We start from the raw sequence: 27,897 nt of genomic DNA, 5'->3' as shown, positions 1-27,897 counted from the left end.
CTCAAATTAATTTTAATATTATGCTCCTATCTACGTCTCGGCCTCCCCAAAGGTCTTTTTCCCTCCGGTCTCTCAACTAGCACTCTATATGCATTTCTGGATTCGCTCATACGTGCTATATGCCCTGCCCATCTCAAACGTCTGGATTTAATGTTTCTAATTATGTCAGGTGATGAATAAAATGATTGCAGTTCTGCGTTGTGTAACTTTCTCCATTCTTCTGTAACTTTATCCCTTTTAGCCCCAAGTATTTTCCTAAGAACCTTATTCTCAAGCACCCTTCATCTCTGCTCCTCTCTCGAAGTGAGAGTCCAAGTTTCACAACCATAGAGAACAACCGGTAATATAACTGTTTTATAAATTCTAACTTTCAGATTTTTTGACAGCAGACTAGATGACAAAAGATTCTCAACCGAAAAATAACACACATTTCCCATATTGATTCTGCGTTTAATTTCCTTCCGAGTGTCATTTATATTTGTTACTGTTGCTCCAAAATATTTGAATTTTCCACCTCTTCGAAGGATAAATCTGCGAACGTCGACCGTCAGTAGTGTGACACAATTTTTATTATTGATGAAATTTAGCAAATTATTTCTTATTAATTTCATTTACCAAATGTATGTACCCATATATACTCTTTGAGAACTTGCAAAGTCATGTACAAAATTTTGTTAACAACAGTCAAACTTAATTAATCCTACCTCAATTTTTTTACACGTCAGTAGTGTGACAATTTTTAGACTGATGTCAAGTAGTAGAAAACAATTTGATATGTTACTGCAAAATTGAAAATGATGGACTAATTACAGTGATTGAAGGATGTATCTATGACCTCCATATATTGCAAAGGTTTAGAATAAAAAATAAATTTTAAAAAATGTTGTGCATTACTTTTGGAGTGATCTTCGTATAAGTGACCGTGGCTGATGATGGAGAATTTTGGAAAATTGGACTTATCTGAAAAACCATAAGGCATAAATCGAAAATTCTTATATCAAATTAAAGGGAAGAAAATTCTCTATTAAAATAGTTATATTTTGAAAATTCTAATTTTTCATAATTTTTTTGCGTTTTGTGTGTAGGCCTACGTTCCATGCCAACAAAGTCATATAAGCATATTTAACATCTTTGAACCCGTGCACTTGCATTTAAATGACGAGCAGAAACATAATTCATTTCGTCGGTTTCTTGGTAAAAGTGACCAAGTCACATTCCAAGGCTTCCAAGTATTATGAAAATTTAAGACATAATTTTATATTAAAAAACTAATAATATAGCACATTTACCTTCAAAATAACTTATTACTAACATCTAAAGAAGTACATTTATCTTTGGATGGATCATTAAACCTTTAAATGCCTTTTCCCAACAATTTTTCATTTTGGACTTGGTCACTTTTACCAAGAAACCGACGAATTTTGTTTAATGGAAACGACAATAGAACCAGTACAGTCGCTCGATATCAGATTTATTAAGCATACGTATCCGTCTATGCACCGTTACTGTAATGAAACACAAAGAGTAAACTTATTCATATGCTCATATTAAGCAGAAGTTTAGACAGCTACCATTACTGCGTCGCTTAAGTTGGGTATTTAATAAAAGTTGGTGCGAAGCGATCTCCCTGGAGACGAGCCTGCAACCGAGTTCCGTAGAAGCTAGCACTTCATTCGCAATGCAAACATTCTTCTGAAGTGAACAAGAACGTAGACTGAGAGAGAACAAAGTTTCAAAATCGATATAAAATGTCTCCGGTTTACTTGTCATTTAACACCTTTCTTCAGCAACATGCACGTTGCGTTCGTGAGTTTTAAGAAGTCACCAGTCTTCTGTTTTCAAACATGTTCATACAGACAAGGATGTCTACTATGATAATAGTTTTTTATTCAGGGACAACATTTTATTTTTACTTCAATTTTTATTGTACCCGAGTTTTTTAATGTACTTCACTCCCACTCCCTCTACTAGTGAACTTCCAACTGTTCTCCTCACAGAACCAAGCGTATACAGTCAAAGTCGCCTTATGGTCATAGTAAACACAAACAGTATTCAGTTAGTGAGTATAGTACGTTCCAGAAATATGTTCGCGTTTTCCAGTGACGAAAGAGCTTTCAATATTGAATCATATTTTCGCACAGGTACTGTCGTCCGTTTGCCTACGTCGCATCCCGATTTCCCTCACGCGCAACTGTTTAAAATAACTTAAATAAAAGTAATTAACTGTCACGTGATTTCCCCCTTTCTACGATCCTGCAAAATAACCACTTGGACGGACAGTAGATAGCATGTCTCAGTAATGTTATCTTTGCGGGTCGGGCAGAAGTGAAGATTGAATTTACAGTACGTACTCTTTTAAACTCGTATAATAGGTATAGAATTATTTCAACATGAGTTAATAGTACGAAGGACGAAACTGGTAATTGGAATTAGATGCAATAGTCTATAGTGCGATAATATGCACAAAAGAACTGAAGTCTGTATCGAAATGAACGGCAACCATTTTCAAAAATGTTTAAATATCCATATTATGATTATTTTTCTATTTAACTTCATTCTCTATATTGTACGCTAATGTGCTGTAGACAGTATAATATAACCTGCATAATGAATACGTTCGCATGGATAACTCAGTTCGTGAGTAAAAACACTTATTGTTAATACTGTACTGTATTTTGATTAAACAAGAACCTAATGAAAATTATCAAACTAAAAATTACGATATCTTCTAGTTTACGTAAATGGATGAACTACTTTTCTTCCCTCCTATACCTAGTAAAGTGATTTGTTTGTATTTTACGCCAGTATTATCGAACTTCAATCGTGGAAGGGGGTAGCAAACGGTGTTTCCGGCTCTGAACCATTAATCCAAAGATACAGCCAGGTTAATATTAAAAATGTTAGTAAAAATAAAATGATGTCCCTGTATAATATAATACATTCTGCGCTGAAGAATTTTCTGCATCAGTTTTAAACGCATCAATATTTTCCTTAACGGCAACTTAATCCCACTAACTTTTCGTTCTTACTGATGCTACAGTAACTACCAATTAATTGCTAGTTCTTATATCGTTTTTATCTCAGAAAATCTGAGCATGAACTTGCTAAACACTAAGTTTTCAAAATTCTAAAAATTCACGGTATCCATGTAAATTGTGGTTGAAAAATTAGTAACTTCAGGCACATTAGAAGCGGAGAAATTGAAGAAGATTTTTTGAGGAAGTGGTGAGAAATAGCATTCGTCGGAAGTTGCCGGGTCGACGAGTGAAGAAGAAATACTAAGTCTTTTGGATTGTAATATATTCTTTACAGTTCAGAATAATTTTGGTGAAATATGTTTGAACAGTAAGTTCTATACCTTGAAACTCGGACAGTTTCTAACAAGGGAAGGGTTTCGGCTCGAACAGTAATTTTTTGTTAAAAATGTGTACAGAGCCTTACCTCACAAAGGTGATGAAGTCCGTAAAATCATTCATTTGTGTAACTCTCTGTTTGGTTGGTATTGGTCAATACACTTCTTTAAAAATGTACATGAGGATTCTCTATAAAATGCATGAAACAGCATGGAGCAGAGCAATAAGCACAACACGCAGAAGCAACACCTGAACAATCTTCTGAACCACACTCCATTGGCGAAAAATCAAATGCCACCTGAATTACATTTTTGAAGTCCGAGACTTGTTCAGGATTCACGTAACCAGCTGACTGCCAGGAATACTAAATCATAGGGCGGTACACTGGAGCAGACAACTGGTTATGAATAACAGAGTGCATTTTCATCATAAACACTCGATTTCCCAAGTTAAGTTCTGGATTCCCTGCAAGAGTCCTTATGCAATCTGTTATCCTCCGAGCATATATTTTGTACTGTCTAAGGAAACAGATATCCAGAGGCTGGAATTATTTAGTTTTTTTAGGTGGAATGATCATACATTCCATGTCTTAGCCCAGGAATTATTCATTTATTAAGGTTGCGTCCTTGTGCGCATTCAATGACTCGCACAGCAGTGTACATTTTTGATTAGTTGCAATATTTTCAGACAGAACGTTGGAGAAAAATGTTCTTAAATGGGCTTTAGACATTTTACCACTCGCACTAGTTTCTAGGCTACACTAGGCTAGGCTAGGCTTACGGGTAAGGTGTCCCATCCCCTTAACTTGTGCAGTGCTCTCCCCACCCCTCAACTTGTACAGTGCTCTAACAGACAAACCACACATTACACAAATGAATGCTTTTGAGAGCTTTACAGAGATGTAAAGATGGGTCTGTATACAAATTTTGGATATGAAATTCATGTTAGAGCCGAAACCCTTCCCTTGTAAGTATAATACACACGCACGCATGCACATACGTGTGGTAGATACATGTAATTCAAGGAGTTAAACAATTACACTTCAGTGTTAAATACGATAATTTGGACCAAAGTAATGATTAACATAATGAAGAAAAGTTGATATACAGGGTGAATCAGGAGGAAAGGTACATGTTATGAGAGGTGAAAATAATGGTAATTCTGAACAAAAAAATTTATATGAACATATGTCCTATTCTTAACGGTTTCGAAGAAAACTAATGCAAACATCGTGGAACGGGAAAAGTGTAGGTGATAGTAAATTAAATATTGTTACCTTATATTCTGTTTAATTGTGTACCTACTTCTCTTTACTGAGAATGTTCAAAAAGTACACCGTCAACTGCAATGCACTTCGTAGCTTTTGTAGACAGCTGCTGTGTTGCTGATCTGAGCTGATTCGGACATTCCTTTACTTGAGCATAAACATGAAAAATGCGAGCGAGAGGTTCCTTCCTTGTTTCTACTTTCCGCTTGCAGACTTCCCTCTTAAGCCAACCCCACACACAGAGTAATTCAAATGGAATAAAGTCAGATTACCTCGGTGGCCAAAAAATGAATCCACCGTGACTGATCCAACGCCCAGGATACATTTCATTAAAGTCGTTTTGGTTGCGTCCGCATGTTAGTGCTGATGAAGGACATGAGACTGACGCCTGTGATTTTCAAACAATTGTATGTCAATATTTTTAAGAACAGGGCATATGTTCATATAAACTTTATTGTTCACAACCACCAATATTATCACCCATCACACCATGTACCTTTCCTCCTGACTCAGCCTGTATAAAACTAAAAATCATATTTTACAAATGTAATATTTGAAGAAATATATTCTAGAGACGAAAAACAGTTCTTTTTGACAATCGGCCTTTGAGAATAGTCAATATCTCACAGTCCCTTTACACTATGTACACTAGAATACACTATTTTCAATATTTATAGTATCATAAAGGATGTAGGCTTACATTTATCAAACATATTTGCATTATTTACAAAATAAGTAGGCTATAGTAATATAAAATAAAATATCTTGCACTATAACACACAACACTCAACAAAATATTGTAAATAATGTTTGATCGATGTAGGACTACATTCTTTATGATACTGTAAAAAGTAAAGATAGCGCATTCTAGTGAACATAGCATAAATAATATAAATTGTAAATATTAGTGTAATTGTTAAAGTAATAATATAAATTGTAAATATTAGTGTAATTGTTAAAGTGGCCATGTTTTGTTCTGCCCAACTTGACCAAATAAGAGTCGCATGACAAGCCAGTAAAGTACTTCGCTTGCATATGCTCGAGCGTCGTCCACTTAAAAATTCCCGTAATCCAGTACTTAACCTTGCTGTCTCCGTCTTTACCCATTACAGTGTTTTACACTATAAATCTCTAAAATCTACCATCACAGTTAGTTTGTTTCTTCGTCTTTCTTAGCCTTCATCTTTTTCTTACCGACTTACAATCCAATGTTGTGTATATGTGTGAGAAGGGTATATGCATGTTTCTTAGCAACACTACACAAACAGACATCGCGGGCCTTGCTAATCGTGTGGTTAGCACGGCACATGATTCCATTACCATTACTAATATAAATAATGATTATAATAATCAAATAATCATTTTTATTATTATTATTATTATTATTATTATTATTATTATTATTATTATTATTATTATTATTGAACAGAGATTAAGGGTGTTTGAGAATAAGGTTCTTAGGAAAATATTTGGGGCTAAGAGGGATGAAGTTACAGGAGAATGGAGAAAGTTACACAACGCAGAACTGCACGCATTGTATTCTTCACCTGACATAATTAGGAACATTAAATCCAGACGTTTGAGATGGGCAGGGCATGTAGCACGTATGGGTGAATCCAGAAATGCATATGGAGTGTTAGATGGGAGGCCGGAGGGAAAAAGACCTTTCGGGAGGCCGAGACGTAGATGGGAGAATAATATTAAAATGGATTTGAGGGAGGTGGAATATGATGATAGAGACTGGATTAATCTTACACAGGATAGGGATCAATGGCGACTTTATGTGAGGGCGGCAATGAACCTGAGGGTTCCTTGAAAGCCATTTGGAAGTATTATTATTATTATTATTATTATTATTATTATTATTATTATTATTATTTCTCTCAACACATTCGATCCTGCTGACCTTTCACATTTCTGTATTATTATGAGGGGCTTAGAACAAAAAGCAGGTAAGTGACATTATTAAAAAAATGAGGTAAGTGGGTGTTGTGATAGCCCAAAAGGATGTTTCTTTGGGATAAAATGAGGTAAGTGATCACACTGTGCAGTGCTGCTATATGGGCATCATTTCACCAAATTAGTGTATAATATTTCATTGCATGTAGAACTTTAACTGTAATTTCCTCAAAACTAAATTTCCGTCACTTACCTGCTTTTTGTTCTAAGCCCCTCTTACTTCTCTGCTTTTATGTATACATCTCCCAGTTTGCAACATCCAAACCAATTAGCCTAATCTATTTCCAGTTACCCTCTCTCCAGGTTACTTTTTCTCTTATTCGTATGTATTCAATGCTGCATAATCAAGACAACGATTACGATGACGATGACGATGACGATGACGATGACGACGATGATGATGATGATAATGATGATGATGATTAAAACAATAACGATGATGATATAATTATAATAATAATAGAATTGCTTCTATTATTGTCATTATTAACATCAACTTGATCTGCGTAATATAATTAGATGAATAAATAATTATTCTGTAATGGCAACCACCTCTTATAGTGAATACTTACTATTATTGTGTACGTTCTTAACAGTCAGAGAATACGTAAAGTAATGTGAGAGTTATATTTTACGCGTTAATGTTACGAAGCACAAAGAGAAAACTTATGATTCTGCAAAAAATCGACTTCGAGTTTCCAACGTCTTCTTCAGGATCCTTGTTTATTCTATGCCTGTATCCCTGGTTATCTCTCAGTCTTCCTGTTTACAGCTATTTCTATTCTCTTCAATTATTGAACGAATTTAGAATATGCGGCAAAATAAACGACATTGAAACGTTATTTAATTGCGTTGGTACAATAAGTGTTGAAAATGTGTATTATCACGTGCCACACATTGTTCATAACATTTCTGAAGATTATTGAACATGTCGATGAAACAAAGGTTGCTGTAAGGACACAAAAAAACCGCGGTATCTTCTCGCGTAATTCGCAGGTGGGTCATCTGTCTTGAGAACTGATTCTTTCTGTAGTGATCTAGGGTCGTGAGATCCGAGGAGCAGGAACAGTACGAGAATGGAGTTCTACAAAAAATTAGCTGATTTTGAAAATGTCGTTTCAGAAGGGCAAGTGACTCCCATGCGATGTGGGCTGTAGCTCTATCTTGCTGCATCCTTTGTTGTTGGAGGGGTAAGTTTCTGGAGCAACAAAGCGGCGCAAATCCCGCACGAATGGGGTAATAGTGAGGTCTCTGTAGAGTACCTGGTTTACTGTTTTTGGATTCTATGCAGCATCCTCGACGATATAAGGGCCCAATATTTCATGACCGGACACGGGGCACCAAATCGTAATATGCACACAGTGCGGGGGTTTCTGTATAACGACATCAGGTCGTTCCAACCCTAAAAAACGAGTTGTTTATCTGTTGATGTATCCATCAAGGTGAATATGGCTTTCAACTGAAAACTATATGTTGTAGAAGAAATCTTGATCCTGATACGTTATGGACAACACTCGGCTGCAATACTGTAATCCCTTTCTGTTAGATGCTGAGCAACTTGAATGAGGTATGCAAATCCATCCAGCTCTTTAAACATCCGCCGAACTACTGCCATCGTGATCTAATAGAAGCAGTAAGGTAGACCACGTGACTCGCTTCACAGCTGATCGCGAAGGACAGCCTTTCAACCATATGAATTAGTTGGAGTGCATGAAGAATAACATATATTTATCTGAAATGTAGTGTAATTACATTAATACAATTTGAAACAGTGACTGTGAGACACTTGAGACATAATTCACTTGCAACTTAAGGTGTGAAAATTACGTTATTCCAGGCAAAGTTCGTATGCGTAATACCTGCCTTTATTTCGATTAAATGTTGCGCCCTTTATGTGGTTAAGTGAATTTTTGGTGTTATAAACAGTAAATAAGTGTAATAATATACACGTGAAAGTGAAACATTAACTAGCATTTAAAGTAAGTTGTGATTAGGCCTAAGTGCAGCGTTACTGATGTTACTCTGGTCTAATCCATTATTGTTACTTTACCGTATTTGTTTTATTAAATTTAAATTATTGCGCCCTTTTCATGTGTGAATAACCTACATTATAAATAATAATACGTTTGTTAAGATACACAATTTGAACTAAAAACGATATATATATATATATATATATATATATATATATATATATATATATACTATATTACGAAAAATTATACCGTATAGTTTTCATTACTGTTACATTACCTAATATTGTAATTAATTGAAATAAAGCACGCACGCTTCATTGCGAAATTCTTGCACATTCATTTATGCACGTTTCAATAATTTTCAGTTGCATTGCAAGCATATTTTGATGTGTTGAAATTATAGGTTATGTTTACTCTATCAGTACTTATCTTATTTCTATATTCGCAATTATGTATTATAATTAAGCATAACGCTACGTATAACTTGTTAATACAATTTGTCTATACTTCAATTGTATTTATTCGTTTCATATGGTACTGCAGTCTGAAGTCTGATTAGTGTAATATGTTACTAGAGCTAAACTAGCGCTGAGGTAGTTCCCTTCGTACTCGTACACCTTGCATATACGAATTAGTGTGCTTAGTTTAGGCTTTTATTATGCTTTGCGTATAGGATCAAATGCAGCTACACAAAAAATAAATTCAACGGCTTTCACTTCAGAAATTACCGGAACTACTTCAGCGCTAGTTTCCGTTATAGTCAGCGATGTATGCAATGGAAGCGAGAAAGGAACTGGCCATCCTACTCCGTTATCTCTTGCCTTAATTGCTTTATGAGTGATACCTTATTGGCTTTCGGACACTTGACTAAACGACAGCTGTACTGCAATAAGGCTACCCCTAAGCAACTAGACGTACACGTTTATGTTATCATGTCGAATGTGAAAGCACAATTATTCAAATTGCAGACTACTGCATTAGTAAATGTATAAATGTATTGCTGAATTATTATTTTAGAATGAAGACAAGCATTTGCGTTGGGAAGAAATCTTCACACAAACTAGTTATAGACATTGACATAACATTTCCGGAAAAAGATCAGGAATGCTGAATGTATTTAGTTTAAATTAAGAAGTAGTTTTATAAAATAACTCTTTCTGTCTAAGTTTGATTTTCTCTAATGCCCTGTCATTCCATAGCTACGTTATGATGTCATATAGAAATTATAGGTTATATTTACTGTATTTATATTCCTATATTCATAATTATACATTATAATTAAGCATAATGTCATGTATGATACCTCCGCACGTTCAATTTGTATTTTAATTTATTTATTTATTTATTACGATACTGAGTTGTACCACAGTCTAATACTTACAGTCGCGCAACTTCAACACTTTTTTTGCCAACATTCGCGACACTAGCGCCCAAGCGGCAGGCAAGGCACTGGTAATAGGGTTGATACAATCTCGTTCAGCCAGCACGTGCTTTAAAGGGATGCTAGATGTTATAAACGTTTTAATCATGCGTCAGAACAAAGGCAATGTGTGCAATGACGAAAATTGCAGTAACAACAAGTTTAAATCTCCGAATATGTCGTTCTTCAGATTCCCTAAAGACCAAGAGAAAATCATAAATCAGTCATAACTAATAATCCACGTTGTAGGTAGCCTACGTATTGTGTTCTATGAAACATTTATTAGTTATCAGTTACGTATTTGTATGTCAAAGTAGATACCTGTTACAGTATATTATTTTTTTTTTGCAGAGATCATATGTGTAAATGTGTAACCATTCCGATTTTGGATAACGTATCTAGAGCTTTTAATGCAAGTAATTCCATAATTTTTGTATTCGTGTTTATTTTTTATATTTTTCAGAAGTTGAATGTTATATTGCATTCAAGTAGGGATCATGGTGTTAATTTTTCAAGAATTCATGGAGTATTGTAATCCTTTTGCGAAATATTCATTTCTTGAATAAATCCGGACTGTGTCGATAAAATTTCTGATGTGTTGGTGTAGATTCATGTGGCAGACGTATTAAGCTCTCAAGAAATAAAAGAGCCTTTTTAAATTTAATATAAAAAGCAATCTTTTCTGTAATAATTTGCATGACTGTTAACTGTTATTGGTGTTGATTTTACATTCCCAGTGATTATTTGAGCCGTTCAGAGCAGAAGTGGTGTAAGTCAAAATTAGATAATGAGCGTTAAAGTAAAAATTCTGTAAAATACAGCGCAAAGTAGCAATTAATATATCCTTCGTGCTATTAACTAACTACTAATAGTTTAAATAAATTCAATATTAACTGCTACTTTGCGCTGTATTTTACAGAATGTTTACTTTAACCCTCATTACTCATTTTTTACTTACACCATTTCTGCTCTGAAAATAAAATTAGGCCTACATTTTCGGAGTTAATATTGAAGTTACCATTTTTTTCAACAAAATTGTGTGTTCATTTATTTGTTCTCACCTACGTCATATTAACAGTAAGTGCATGTAAATTACGTATTATATAGATAGGATAAGTTAAAATTAAGCTTATCTGTGAAAACTGGAAATGTAATTTAAAATGCGGTAAACTTGCCATAAAAATTTACACCATAATATCAGCACTATTTGTGACTCAAAATAATAAAGGAAATACCGGTTCTTAAGAAATGGAAAAATAACGAACTTCATAAATCAATGTCATATTAAGGTTTAAATCCTCCCTTTTTTATTTTCAAGTTTACCTCAGCGGCCGAGTTTACCCCAATTTGTGGTATGGAAAATAGTTAATTTCTCAGGAAATTGGGAGAGGAGTTCACCACGCGATGTATCCTACGAGATATGGCCTACAATTTTGAAGCTACTAATTTTGACTCTTCTCACAGTAAATATAGAGTTCCAATGATTCATAAATATATTTAGGAATGAATTGAATTAACCGTCCACGTACGAACAATTATATTATTTCAAAGCATGATACGTGATCAGGGCCACGATTCAGTTGTAAGGAGCAGAAAGAATTACGTTTATTCCCAGCTTCTGAAACTTGTAGATTAACTGCGTGTGAAATTCTTCTAGGATTCTAAAGTAAAATTAAGAAGAACATATACACTTACTGTATAGCATAAAAATATAAAATAAATTACGCAAACCCCGTTTTCTGATGTGTTATCATATGTCGTGTGCACACTGTTAACTTGCCTGCCGCTAGAGGGCTACTGTCGCGCCAGCTGTCAAATGTTGGCATATTTTATACGTATGAGTTGCGTGACTGTAAGTATTAGACTGTGGTTGTACTGAATTGTATTTATCGACTTTCTACGAGGAGAAGTAACATAACCGTATGTAAAGTACACTTCATAGGAGGGACTGTGGTGAATTTTCTACCTACAAGTAAGGAAGGTAACCATGTTCTGAAGTTTATCCTAAATATATTCTTCTTTATTGCTTAAATCTCAAAATAGCTTTCGTTCTCAACTCAAAATGTTGCTGCAAATAGGTTATGTTAACATGGTGAATTCTCTTCACATAAAAATAGCACAGTTTTATAATTATTTCTGCAACATATTATGCAATAAGAAGTGAACGCATCTTATGCACACATTACACTAAATAAAATTGAGCACTGACACGCAATAAAGTAATATATTTCACTGAGCTCCGTATACTCAAATAGAAAAGCCCGACTCTTCGAGTGGCGTCACACAACCTACAGTACGGCCTGGGGCCCGTTTCACAATCCTTACAAATTACAAATTAACAATTTACAAATAACAAGTAAAACATTACAAATGCTTGTAAATTGTGTTTCACAATGCTATTTTATTAGTTTGTAAAGTCTGACGAACTTCACAAAATCAGCTAAAGAAATTTACAAATACGCATTATTGGTTACACAATATCGCCAACGACAATTTACAAAAATCGCTAATGAGCAGAGCTAAAGTCGCTGTATTTTTACTACTATCGATACATATGTTTATATTTTGTGCTAAAATAGATTATTCTATGCTTGCTGATTCATATTTCATCAACAGAAAATATATAGTATTGTTAAAAAAAATTAAAAGTATTTAGATTTTTATATATTGGCGACAATGGAGTTTCATTTGATGTGATTGGTTGAGTATACCAATACGTCTATTACTTAAATCACCAAAGTTAGCACAAAATTCAGTCAAATAAGTAAATAACAGATTTGGTCCACGTACAAATATGCTATTGATAAAATATTTACGATGTCTAAACACAAAATCAGGTTAATTTTTTGTGTTTATCCATCAGTATTTATTAATGTTTCATCCTTAACCTCACAAACATTAGTGATCCCATCCGCAGCATAAAAATTCTGTGCTATAGTAAATAACATTTTGGTGATCAAAAACCTGTCCCGAATTTAACTCTTTTAACATCAACAACCCTGTGCGCACTTTTGCACACTGATATCTTAGAAATTCCGTGCTTATCTGCTAACCCACGGAACTGACTGGTGACTGCATCCAATGCAAAACAATACAGTTCTCGCTTTGAGATTAGGGCATCACTTTTCTCTTTTGGATGTTGGATATATGATGTCCCATATCTTGCAGGAGAGATTCCAGAGAAACGGGACTCGAAACGACTTCAGAATACCGCGTAAGTAGTGTCACTATTGCATTATTGAATTATTTATTTTTGGTGCAGGGAACTTCTTTATTAAGTTCGAGTATTTATTAAATACAGTCTTCGTATATAAATACTTACGCGGTATTCTGAAGAATAGCGCGGGACTCATTCGAATCCTTTCATTAAATTTATACAATGATACGAACGTGCTATTAATTCTTGGCCGGAGAATTTTACGTATAAGTCTTCGTTTGATTAGGCCTAAATTCAATATCTTCGTCTGAGTCACTAGAACTCCTTAATAACATCAAAACTGCTTTAGTTTAATTCTTAATATTATCCAGTTACTCAAAAATTAATTTAATAAGTATTTCTTTATTGTATTTATTCATAATTTGTTGCAATATCAAACTTTACACATCTCAGAGGTATTGTAGAAAATGTGCTAATTTTACAAGTAAAATTTACATGTTTGTAAAATTACTCTTCATTGTGAAACAGAATACTTGTAAAGTGAGCAAAATTTAATTTGTAAAGATTTGATTTCCTTTGTAAAGTTCAACATCACAAACAAACATTGTGAAACAGACGTTTACAATTTAGAAGCAAAGTTTACAAATTACAAAGCTTGTAAACATTGTGAAACAGACCCCTGGTCTAGATCGAGCAGGCATTGCGCCGAACAGACCTATCGCTCAAACCAAGTTTCAGCGATGTTCGTCATAGACTGCGCTTCAGGGACTGTAACACCTGTTGGAGAAGTCGTTCATGATTCTCGTTTGCGGTGACGGTTCTTGGGCGCCCTGTTGTCCCCTTTCGTTGACATAAGACTGATCCCGTATGACGAAACTTCTCAACGATAGCTAACAGCGTGCGTCAACCAAATCCCCGTTGGACTAGCACACTGAAACACGTGGTCTCACAGAAACTGATTTAACAGGCACACTGGGAGACTGAGGGTGAAGGGGAACAAAACCGATTACAAGCAGCGTAGCGCAAGGCCAAGCAAATCTCCGCCAACGTCCAAATGAAGTCATTGAATGACATTGTAAATTCAGTGTCGTGTTGATTTCTGCAATATTATGACCGTGTTCCACGATAAACACCTTCTCCTTTGTTGTGAGAATCATAATTGCAGAAATCAACACGACGCTGAATTCACAATATATTATACAAAGACTTCATTTGGACGCGTGGCCTGTTGGCGGGGATTTGCTTAACCTTGCGCTGCGCTGCTTGTATAATAACAGGTTATGTCCCCATTCACTCCACCGTCTCTAGTGTGCCGGTTAAATCAGTTTCAGTGAGGCCACTTGTTTCAGTGTGCCGGCCAAACGGGGATTTGCTTGGCACCAGGAAGCACGCTATTAGCCTGCGGAGTCCGATATTCAGAGCCCCTAAAATTAAAACGCATAGATGCAAATTATAGTTGCACAATAACCACATACCTTGTCGTAGATGATGTTGGAAATGGTGTCCTTGTGCCGCCACATATTTCTCACACCTTCCAAGAAAATTTTCATTAACTCGCATTAATTCTTCTTCTGAAATTGCGGAAATTCTTTCAATTCGTCCAACGTATGCGGTTTATTCCGATACACTTTTTTTAAAGCCCCCCATAAATAAAAATCGTATACGGTAAAGTCTGGAGACCGCGCTGGTCATAATCCCCCTACTGATAACCATTTTCAAAAATTTCCTCTATGCAACTACAGAGCATCTGTATGTGCTGTAGAAGAATCTTGTTTAAAATGTGCCTGTGTAGCCTATCTACATTCAGTGTCACATAATTTCTTTAGAAATTGTGTGATTATGTTATCGCTCTATCTCTGCCCATTCACTGTATCCTCAAAAAATAGAAGCCCTAGAATTCTGTAAGTATTCACAGAACACTACACAGAAATTATTTTGGGATGCCATGGCATTTCGTGTACAAGATCTGGTTTTTCTGCACTCCAGTATCTATTGTTTTGTGTTGATACAAGGTCAAACCATGCTTCGTCAGTAAAAAAAAAAATAAATGCGGGGCAGTAGAGCCACCATTAACATTACCCAACAACCAATTGCAAAAATTAACTCTACTTACACCATCGTGTGGTTCCAATTCCTGAACTACAGTTATCTTTTAGAGCTTTAATTTTAAAAATTTAGTGACATTTCAAGCTGAGATTTGCGAAATTCGTCATTCCTGCTCAAGTTATTCTAATTTTTGCCCGACTTCATCGAGTTTTCCCTCTGTAAGAACACGGTGATTTACTCTCGGTTTCTTAACAAGAACGCATTCTGTTTGCCTAAATCTATTGACAAGATTATAAATCGTTTCTCTGTGGGTCGATTTCTAAAACACGGACGAAATCGTGGTTCGAAACCTCGGGTTTTAAACCGTGATCGAGGTCGAAATCCTTATGCGATCTCTAAAACGGGGTAGAGACGCGGCTTGAGAAGAAACCGAGGTTCGTGGGTTTTATATATGGCAACGCAGCTAAGAATCGATTTTTATTCCTGATGAACAGTCGATATTAGAAAGAAATGAACATCAGGATTAATATTTTTATTGAATTGCAGTAAGTCACATTCTTTTGTTCTCAGCTAAGTTATTGTTGTATTTACTGATTTACAGAATATAGGCTATGTGCGTTTAATACTAGCATTACTATTTAATAGGGAACGGATTTTTAGGTACCAGAATGATATTGACCAAATAATTATCACAAGTCGAGCGTTTAGGTTGTAGTTCATCATTTGTTCATAACTACTACCAATAAAATAATAACTGCCCCCCATTGAGGGTAGCCCTTACGGACTCAGTATATCCTCAAAAAAAATATTATACATACAGTGGCTCCCATTAATATTCGGTTTGACAGGCATGTAAGATTAAAATAAATACACTAATTATTTAAAAAAAAATAATGAAAATAAAAATGTGCACTATAATAAACTTAAAAGTACACTCTCCGCTAAATTACATGGAATTATAACAAAATGAAAAACATCTTCTCTGTTACATTAATAGGAATTATAAACATTATTACATTATTTGTGATAGAACATAGTGCCTCATTAATATTCGGTTTCTTCAATTCAATATTTTGTTGAATACCCCTTTTGCCTCAAAACAGTCCTCCAACGCCTTGGCATGCTCCTGGATAACTTCGTAGTAAATTAAGGACTAATTTTCCTCCACGTTTCCGTTAATCTCCGTTTCAGTTCTGTCTTGGAAGTGATAGGAATTTGTCTGATCTTGCGATTAAGTTTCTCCTACAGATTCTCAATCGGCTGTAAATGCGGTGATTGTGCTGGGGTTCGGACAGCTGTATAGAAGCCATAAACACACTTTTTCAGTTGTATGTTTAGGATCATTATCCTGATAGTACTTGAAACTGTCTTTAATCCCTGGACTCTCTGCACTTAATTTTAAATTATTTCTCATAATGTCCAAAAACACATGCTGATCCACCCTTTTTTCTATGAAAATAAGTTCACTGACCCCACCTGCAGCCATACAACCCCATACCATGACGTTGCCCCCACAGTGTTTCACTCTTGGCAACAGATTCTTTTTTTTCGAGTTCTTCATTTTTCTTACGCCACACGTACTGTTGTCCATTCGACCCGAAGACGTTAAATTGGCTTTCATTAGCAAGTATCACATCGTCCCACTAGCTTTCCTCTTTGTGGACATGTCCCCTTACGAACTGAAGCCACCTCCTTTTCTTTATTTCATTTATGTAAGGTTGTCTCCTACATACTCTCCCATTAAACCCCTCTTTCCTCAAAACTCTTGAATTGTTTCGGCACCTACCTGTTTCCTAAACTCCTTACGAAGACATGCAGCAAATTTCGTTGCACTTAGTCGAGGATTTTCTTCTATTTTCTTCAGGATAAAGCGTTCTTCACATTCAGTTAATTTTTTTGGCTGCCCTTTTTTTGGTATGGACTCGATTTTGCCTTCGTTTCTGTATCTTCTTACTATATCTCCAACTCTACTCTTACTCACACGTAATATTTTGGCTATTTTTGTGTATTTTAGCCCCTTTTCGTCATGATAGATCACAAAAGTTGTGTTGTTTCCTTTGCGACCCATTTGACTACCTGAAGACTAATCCAACCTCGCCTGGGCTATGCACAACGTGTGGACAGAATGATTGCGCGTTCGCTACTGAACCCTACAATGATGTTAACAGAAAACGTGCATTAGATTGAATGCAAATAAATCAAAACTGAATATTCAAGAGAGTGAACTTTCATGTTACTTATCGATTATTTGTTATTACATCGTAAATATTAAACTTTCAATGTAAATTCTTTAACGTTATGTACAAAGTGTTTAAATGATTTATCTGCAACGAAATGCAGGTTCGCTTGAACACAGAACAAAACAACAATAGAAAAATATTTTAAAATCAATCACGAACCGAATATTTATGGGAGCCACTGTATGTAAACATAGATATTAAATTTTAAAGAAGGGAAACGAAGAAAAGGGCGTGAAAAATTACAATTGCTATTAATGTGGCATCATGTGATTAATTAGGATTTGGCAGGATTTTTTTTAACACAATTATCACAATGTCATCCCTCAGAGATGTTGGTAGAACAAACTGCCGTCGAAATTCTTCGAAAAAAGCTGGTATAGTCCCTCGAGCACCTATGAGCAAGCCGAATACCTCAACGTGAATTAAGGCATATTTCAGCTTGAAATAGTTGACTGTAGGCTCATAGATCGACTTCTTCTCAAGGTGGACCTCGGCTGACTGATGACATTCTACTTCAAAATGTATCGTGGGGTCCACAATGATGCCCTGTTTAGTGTCAGAATTGTACGCTAAAATATCTACTCGTCTCGTTGACCCATTTTCAGCTAGACAGGAGATTTCTTCTTCTATTACTTCTAAGGAATTAATAGCCTAAATATTAACTCGATTAATATTTCAATTGAAACTAAAATGTAGTAGGCCTATGATTGTATTTTCACATACAACTGGCCTACTACGTGGAAAGCCCCAGTAACATAAAACTTAAAATAAGAAGACGAAATCACGTTTGCTTCATATTCTTGTAGGTCCACATCATTTTCGAGTATTAAATAAAATGTCTAAAACTACTGTAAAGACTAAGAATTAAGTTATATCGTCTTTTAGGGATAAATGTATAATTAACATATAATAGTATATTTTGCTTCCCTCAAAGCAACAAAAAGATGTAAAAAAAATTTGTCAACCTGCCGCCTCTTCATTTCGTTGCAGATTACTATTTAGCATTCTTGCTAAATTTTGCGTTGATTCCTTTGAAAATCGAAATATTCGCCTGAAATTATCGTCATTATATAGTTGCAAAGGATTATTACTAGCTGTCGTCACTCTAATCCGGGGATTTAATTCTCATAGGACATAAAGTTTTCTTTGATAATCATCCAGCTGATCTACTACTTCATCTTATATACATAGCCTACATGAAGCCGTGGTTTTAGATCTATCCCAGCCGTGGTCTCTGCTTCACACCATGGTTTCGAGCCATGGCTCAGAAAAATGAAAAAGACGTCGTTTTATAAATTCAAACGCGGTTTAAAGCCATGGCCGTGGTTTAGACCTTGTTTTAGAAATCGACCCTGTGAGGTGCACGAACAGCAGAGAATCTGTCTATAAATCGCCGTCTCACTTCTATAAGAGTTTGTTTTCACATAGGAATCATACATAAAGATTCTCTGTTCTAAAGTATACAGACTTTTTGTCATTATAAAAGCACTAACACACTGTAGAAACACACTGAAACACGTAACACCTTCCGTACAATACAAATACTTCGCTCCAACTGATTTAGCAGGCACATCGAGAGACGGGAGAGTGAAGGGGAACATAACCGGTTACAAGCGGAGCTGAGCTAGGCCAAGCAGATCCCCACCAACCGGCCACGCATTCAAATGAAGTCACTGTACTATTACAGTATATACAGGGACATCATTCTATTTTTACTAATATTTCTAATATTAACCTGGCTATATCTTTGAATTAGCGTTTGAGGATCGGAAACACTGTTTGTTACTCCTTCCACGATCGGAGTTGATGACACTAGCGTAAAATAAAAACAAATCACTTTACTAGGCACAGGAGGGAAGAAAAGTAGTACATCTATTTACGTAAACTAGTAAATATTACTATTTTGATTTTTATAATTTACGTTCGATTTCTATTTACTCTAAATATAATACAGTATTAACAGTAAGTGTGTTTTTATTCATTAACTGAAATATCCAGTCGGACGTATTCATTACAAAATGTATAGTATACTGTGTACCAGAGTGCTGCATTGGAGTTAAATCGCTCGCTTGAACTCGGTCGAGTGTCGCACCCTCGAGTGAGATACGATCGGTCGTGATACGCTTGTAATAAATAGAAGCACAGTACAAGGTCATCTCACCGACATGTCTTATCTTGTATGGAAGGTGACAGATAAGATACACATATGTTTTGCTCACACGGTAAAAATAAGCCTTTATTTTCTGCGTTTATGACAAACGTTTAATGGAACAGTCAATGGAACGTACCAAAACAGGAACATGAAGTTATAAATACACAGTTATCATTGAAAATTAATAATTACTCAATTTTTTATTTACCACATATATAATATGATAGGCCCATACATAGTGTTCCGCCTACATACTGCGACAATGTAGAAAAGTTTTAGAAAATATTATTGATATAGCAGTAGATTAATAACAATATTAGTACAGAGATAATGTCACAGAAAATATAATAAAACGAATAATCATGCTGCACAACTGTTACAGACGCAAAGATTGATACACTAATTATTAGAGATTATTGTCCCTCATTGGTATTGCTTTTTAAATGTACATTACGACATCTCTCCATTTGGGTCTATATTGACCCATAGATACCAGTTGAGGGTTATTATTACTAGAAAACTTGATACGGTTCTTGCATTATCGTGATTGTGTTCTCCGTTTATAATAATTACATTTACATCCAATAACATCCATCAGATGTGGCAAAAACAAAATCACTCCTGTGTGTGGGGGGGGGGGGGAAACATTTACCTACAAGATTTATATTACATTTTAAAGCAAGTTTTGCAGTTGTACTATGGAGAGGTTAGTTAAACACTCCAAAGTTTTGAAATGATAAACATCTATGATGTTACTACACAGTTCATCACTGTAACAAGAACGAATGTCTAACGCTCGGCTTATACCGTTCGAGGATTTATCGCTCGTGACAATTTTACCCATCATGCATGTGCGCTATCTATCGGATTATGCTATGAACTACTTGGCGCTCGAGCGGAAACGTCCGATGCAAACCTCTGGTACTTATAGTATACTGTGTACAGCACATTAACATGGAGAGTGCATTTAAATTGAAAAATAATCAAAATCTAGATATTTAAACAAACTGTTGAAAATGGTGACTGTTCATTTCGATACATGCTTCAATTCTTTTCTGCATACTATCGAAGACGTTTTTAAGGATATCTTGGGAAATAGAATGCATTGTTTCTTGAATGTAATTCTTGAATTCTTCTGTTGTTGTAGGATGTTTAGCAAACATAACTGTTTTACAATAACCCGAAAAGAAATAATGCAAAGCACTCAAATCAAGAGACATGGGGAGCCATAATCCTGCTCACGTTGAAGTAGTTCTCTACCTACTCTATAACAGAGTAGGCCTACCTTACGTACTGTAAATTCAATCTTCACTTCTGCCCGATCCGCACAGATAAATTTATTCAGATACGCTATCTATTGTCCGTCCAAGTGGTTATGTCACAGGGTCGTAGAAAGGGGGAAAATCACGTGACAGTTGCTTAACGAGGCCTTTTTATTTATATTATTTTAAATATTTGTATAATATACGTAGCCACTAGCCTTTACAGAGAGGACAGTAGAAATGGGAGAGGGAAACCGGGATGCGACATAACCAAACGACGTAACAGTACCTGTGCGAAAATACCCATGATTCAATAATGATTGCTCTTTCTTCATTGGAAAATGCGACCATATTTCTGGAACGAACTGTATTCACTCACTCAGTACTGTTTAGGCCTACTACGACCGAACGACTCTGACTGCATATGCGGCCTTGGTTCTGTGTGAGGACGGGTGGAAGTTTACTAGTAGAAGGGGTGAGAGGGAAGTACATTCAAAAACTCAGGTACAATAAAAAGTGAAGTAAAAATAAAACGATGTCCCTGTACAATAAATAAATACTTCGCTGCTAGTGGACTGCAGATGAGCAATAATTTCTGTTTCGCTTGTTTTGACCCATACAGTACACTACAATATAATCACTATTTACATATAAGTGAATTCAACAGGTAATGGTGCACACATGTGGAGTAATGGTTAGCGCGTCTGGCCGCGAAACCAGGTGGCCTGGGTTCGATTCCCGGTAGGGGCAAGTTACCTGATTGAGGTTATTTCTGGGGTTTTCCCTCAATCCAATATGAGCAAATGCTGGGTAACTTTCGGTGTTGGACCCTGGACTCATTTCACCGGCATTATCACCTTCATCTCATTCAGACGCTAAATAACTTAAGATGTTGATAAAGCGTCGTAAAATAATCTACTAAAAAACAGGGAACGACACAAGATATAAAACACTTATCAGTGTTTAGTTGGATGAAATACTTACACGATCTCAAACGTTTCTAGTAAATTTAATAAAGTTATCATGACAGGCCTACTTAAAATGCCCTATTAAAGGGGTTCCGATTTGTCCTTCTGGAAGGGCCTGTGATCGCATTGTTACTCAACTGCAGAATATACCGGGTGATGGGTTTGAGAAGACATAAAATATATATGGGCTCTAATATGAGAAATTTTGATATAGTTTTCATAATCTGTAAATATGTACACTTCAGAACAGCTATGGGTACCACTCGATTGATAGCTCAATAAGGGGGAGATGGATAAGGGATGCAGCAAGAAATAAGCAACCCCTATGTGTGCAATAGAAGTTGCAGTTGTGGAATTAAGCAAGTTGTTTGTTGGCTATAAAAATGATGTAAGTTATATCATTGGTATAAAATAATAAACCTATACTTCATTTTCATTATACTACATAAATAGGCCTAAAAAGAATATATAAATACAATATACTTACTTACTTACTTATTTACTTGCTTTTAAGGAGCCCAGAGGTTCATTGGAGCCCTCACATAAGCTCGCCATTGGTCCCTATCCCGAGCAAGATTAATCCAGTTTCTGCCATCATATTCCACCTCCCTCAAATCCATTTTAATATTATCTTCCCATCTACGTCTCGGCCTCCCCAAAGGTCTTTTTTCCCTCCGGCCTCCCAACTAACACTCTATATGTATTTCTGGATTCGCCCATAAGTGCTACATGCCCTGTCCATCTCAAACGTCTGGATTTAACGTTCCTAATTATGTCAGGTGAAGAATATAATGCGTGCAGCTCTGCGTTGTGTAACTTTGTCCATTCTCATGTAACTTCATCCCTCTTAGCCCCAAATATTTTCCTAAGAACCTTATTCTCAAACACCCTTAATATAAATACAATATACATACAGAAATATACAACATATAGTATTTATATACAGCTCTGGCTGAGGTTCTGGCTGATATGTACAGTAGTGGCAAAAAAACCGGACCGACCCCTGTAGCTGATAGAAAAGAATCCTGTGCTATGCATTTTGTCAAACTGTGGTAATTTCAATATGAATAGTGAAGCCAGAGGTATACACTGCTCTATTTAATGTAAAAATACCTAGTTATCTTTGCCGAATAGAGGTAGAAATGTAATATTGATGGCAGATGAAAATAAAACTCTCAAAGTTTTTTCGTCAGTAAGTTTGAGGCACTGAAGGAAACAAAAGACGGTAAGAATTGAACAAACGCAATAAATTTCATTGTTACAATTAATAATACAAGATGGATGTGTTTTGTGAGTAGCAAAATTTGAATCTGTGACTCAGAAATCAGCTACAAGGGTCGGTCCGGTTTTTTTTTGCCACTATTGTACATCTATTATCATGCAGTACATCTCACTTGATGATATGTGCCAGAGGAGGAACAGAATTGTTTGTATACATCTGAAGTGTGATTAGTGTAATATGGCTAATCACTTTGGCGCCTTTACTAACCTGTAGGTAAATCGTATATACAGTAAGTTGTGCATCTATCAATGTCAGAGCCATCCAGTCAAAGTACAACAAACTGAAGATGGTATATTATATTTCATGACCGAAAAGAAAAATTTAACTCACATTTATTGTGTTTATTACCTTCTGTGAAGGTAAAATACAAGTTGAAACCATGAGATTCACTAACAGAGAGATTACAAACACAGTCAACACAGATCTCATGTAGTTCGAACTTTTATCACTAGCAGCAGTGCTCGCAATGGCTACTTTCCTTAAAAATGTCGAGATATCCCAAAACGACCCTAACTGCAATAATATCTTTATATAAAATCCTAAATATACGAGTAGTAAGATTTTAAAGTAAACAATAACCACCAAATAACCTTCACAGAAAAATGGACATAGATACTTGTATATTGTAATTATAACATGTAGGCTACGTACAGTCCCCTTAAAAAGAAGTTAAAGTTCTACAGCGCGGTTCACTCGATATCGACGTAGCCAGGAAGACATCTGCTCGTGCAAGCGTAGGCCTATTTTCATCCTACTCCAAAGTGCACACCAGTGCAAAATGTTATCAGTTGTCTATGTATTTCTGGTGTAGGTCTCTTTTTAAGTCCTTGATCGTTTACCTTTAATGAAAGATTGAAATATACCGTGTAACACGAAAGTCATTCGCCAAAGTGCAAAAACAATATTAATTGTGAAATGACAAATGTAGACATATGGCAAAGACAGCAAGGAACATTGTAAGGACCACGACAAGGATAAAAATCAGGACCATGGTTACATACAAGAAACACGACAAACACCAAGACAAGGATTATGCCACGACATAGACCACCATAAGGATTAAAAGGACCAGGACCACGAAGAGGACTATTAGAAAGACAACAAGGACCGTGATAATTAGTATTAATATACCTAATTACTCAATAACTGCAACAGTGCTTCTTCATTCAATTATAACATGAATAAAATTGAATACACATTAAATTAAACACTATTGCAAATACGTAGATAAAATAGTTAAAATCAACTGTAGGGGTGAGGATGAAATGGTCCAAAGCCACATATTTAACAAAAATTGTTTTGTGCGAGTGCATTTCTTAGACATATGGGAAAGCTACTAATAAAATATTGTAATAATTACTCAACAAATATGTATTTTATATATATATATATATATATATATATATATATATATATATAAATGGTGTAAATGCGTTCATTAGATTAACGTTTATAATATTATAATTTGGTATTGTTTGCGATCATTAATACTTAATCTCAGAACTTTGTAAAACTCTATTTCAACGTTATTTGGCTATTTCAACGTTATTTAGACAAAAAAGATCGTTGTGTAGACTAAGAATCAACTCGTTCTCTTCTACACAAGACGCAGAAGTCTCAGCGTCTGAGCTATTGAAACGACACGAAAGTTTTCCTTTCTGTGCGGAGTGTCGATCTAGTCATAAAAGTCCATTGTCGATTTAACTGCACGATTTATGTATATGTTTACCTATTATTTACGTCATATTACCATATTTTTTGCAGTTTTTGAAGTGAATTTCGGAACGATGCTAGTAACAAACCAAATAGCCTGAATTTAAGTAACTCAATTTTCGTTATCTTGTGTATCAGTGCTCTGGTCTCCGATCATGCGCAGTGTCTTACATCAGAGACTTAGGAATATTCAATCGTCTCATTCTTTTCTAGGGAAACTGTACGTTTGTGTTCTGGAAAATTCTTTTTTAGTTTCTTATTTAATGACGCTGTATTAACTGCTCGGTTACTTAGCGTCGATGAAATTGGTGATAGCGAGATTGTATTTCGCAATACGAGGCCGAGGATTCGCGACAGATTACCTGACATTCGCCTTAGGTTTGGGAAAAATCAACGTCCGAGCACAACCCCGTTCAGCAGGCCAGCGCCTCCGCAACTGAGTCATGCCAGTGACTAGTATTCTCTTTATGGAAAGGATTAATACAAGTAACTATAATTATTACTGTAATGACGTTATAAAATGTGGGACGCCATCCGTTCTCACTGCTATACGTCGAGATTACACTCCCAAAAAGTGGTGTATTCATACCAAGCTCTGGATTAGCGAATGGGGAGACCGTAATCTGCAGAAACCCATATATTAAATGCTGCTACACAATAGAGGGATAAACAGGGATGATGTGCCTGATTGGCTCAGTACTGTGATTGAAACGCCGGTATTAACAACGTTTTGTGTTTTAAAAATGTTAACTAGCATTCTCCATATTGAAATCGGCACACGAAATAACTAAGAGCATGTTCTACATCTCATAAAGCTGGAAATTCTTGCAGCTGCGAAAATCTGAATTTTCAGGAAAGACGAAAAACTAATTCTACCTTGTATGAAAGTTATTGGAAGAAAAAAAATACATTCCAATTTAAAGCGCCAAAAGTGTACTTAAAGTGGGAAAACTCGTATTTATTTGATGTAGCTACTAAATAATTTTAAGCGATCTTTTTTAGGAGAAAGTTCACTTTGCCACGAAGTTGTAGATAAAGTGTAGTTTGATTCTAAGTAAAGTGGGTAAAGTGCAGTTTGAGTCCAGTGTGTAATACTTCCCCTCTTTCGCGTCGCCGAGCTGTCGGGACTAAATAATCGGTCTGCAGTACATTTCATTTTACGATATGTTTCAGAGCAAGTACAATAATTTTTTGTATACATCTTAAGCCTGAATACTGAAATAATATGTTTCTAGTCAGCGAAGTATGGAACGGAGAGGGAATGGAACTGAAACCCAACTCTATTATCTTCTGGCTTAGTTGCCTCGTGAGTGATGCCTTATTGGTATTAATTATGAGTAGGCTTCGAAACTTCGGACACGATAGAGCAGTTCAGTGGGAAATCCGCATAACGGCGTACTGAGTATAGTGATAAAGCGTACAGTGGGTGGGGGTACTGTAGAATGAATGCCAACAAATACGCAAAGGAAAACGCTCTGAAGGTTCTGACGAATAATTTGATTTTCATACAAACCTATTTTAAAACTCTGTCAAACTATTAGATGGTTAGAAAAGTTAGAGCAAGAGATGCCGGAAACCCTTAAATTAATTGAGGAAATGACACAGAGAATTAATGGGACACCAAATACACCGGTTACTGAACGTGTAAAACAGAAGCGGAAATCAATTTTATGTAGAAATAACGGAATGGAACATTGTGTAACATAAACAGCAAATTAGTGGACAAGAGTCACCAGAGAATAAAGGACTGTCTCTTAGAGACTGCAATGATGTTAGATTTCTTCGTTTTGCTCCTATCACGTCATGCGACGTAGAGCGTAGCTTGTCACAGTACAAACTGTGTTTGGCAGATAACCGAAAAAGATTTACGTTTGAGAAACTGAGAATGTATCTTGTAGTGCATTGCAATTCGGTACTGTAATTGCACTTCCTAAAGACGACCAATAGGATAAATGGAGATATTAAAATTGCTACATGTTTATTTCCACCATTAACACTGTGTATAATTAAACACAAGACAAGAGAATAAATGCTTTTCACATTCTTTTGACACTGTCATTGTGTAATGTATATTTACTTTCAGAATGTACAGTAAGTATGTGTGTGTTTCCTCATACTACCGTACTCTATTCTAAATAGCAACGTTGTTACCTCAACACATCTCTACCTTTCACTATCTGCAGCGAATCAACCTATAGTACATGCACAGTAAACTTATTGTATCGAGTCCCAAGTCTCGAAGCCTGATTATGAGGTTCCAACCTATCTCCGGACAGTTGACTTAATAACAATTTAGTGTGTTATACCTATATTTGGAGCTCCATTGATATGTTTTTCCTTACAGCGCCTCTCTTACTTCAAAAATCAATATTTCCGTTTGTCTTATAAAGTCTCGAATTACATTGCTTTGTTATTTGGATTAAATTATAAATACTGTCTTACAATTCAAAATTCCTTATAACTTCTATACCGTTCGGAATTATGGAAAATATGTGAATATAAGTGCTTCCATTTTTTAACAAGTTATATTAAATTCTTTAGCCACTTTGAATAACTCATCTTGAACCAACACACAAAGTAACTGAGAACACACAGATGCTATCTTTTCATCGCTAGCCCGTGAAATACACACAATCCTAAATGCTATTTAGCTCCAGTGTTTTAGCATCGCGTGAAAGTCCAACATGTAAACAAAAAGAACGGAATAGAGTACAAGTGTTCACATATTCATGGCTGGGTAGCGATTTGGGGATGTATGCTCCGGAAATGGAATCATCATTTGGTCAGAGAGGGTTGCTGTATTGTCCTCTAGGTCATAGCGCTAGAAGCTTATCCAACAGGTCTATAAAAAGGTTGGACAGAAATAAAGTGTGTTAATACCGGACCTATTTTGATGATATCGAGTGACATGATTTGCTAGACAGTAGAAGTTGCTAACACAACCAGAGGACAGCAGCGTAAGTTCATTGATTTTTCTTTGTTTGTAGAAAAAGAGGACGGATGTTACTTTCAGAGAAAAGTGAGTTTCGTATGTTTTACAATTTACTTATTTTTAGCCACTGGTGCAGCTCAGGTGTGCTCGGGCGTAGCATAATGTGCAAT

The sequence above is a fragment of the Periplaneta americana genome, chromosome 12, assembly GCF_040183065.1.
Source record: "Periplaneta americana isolate PAMFEO1 chromosome 12, P.americana_PAMFEO1_priV1, whole genome shotgun sequence".
Lineage (NCBI taxonomy): Eukaryota > Metazoa > Arthropoda > Insecta > Blattodea > Blattidae > Periplaneta > Periplaneta americana.
Note: the sequence above shows the minus strand (reverse complement) of the source record.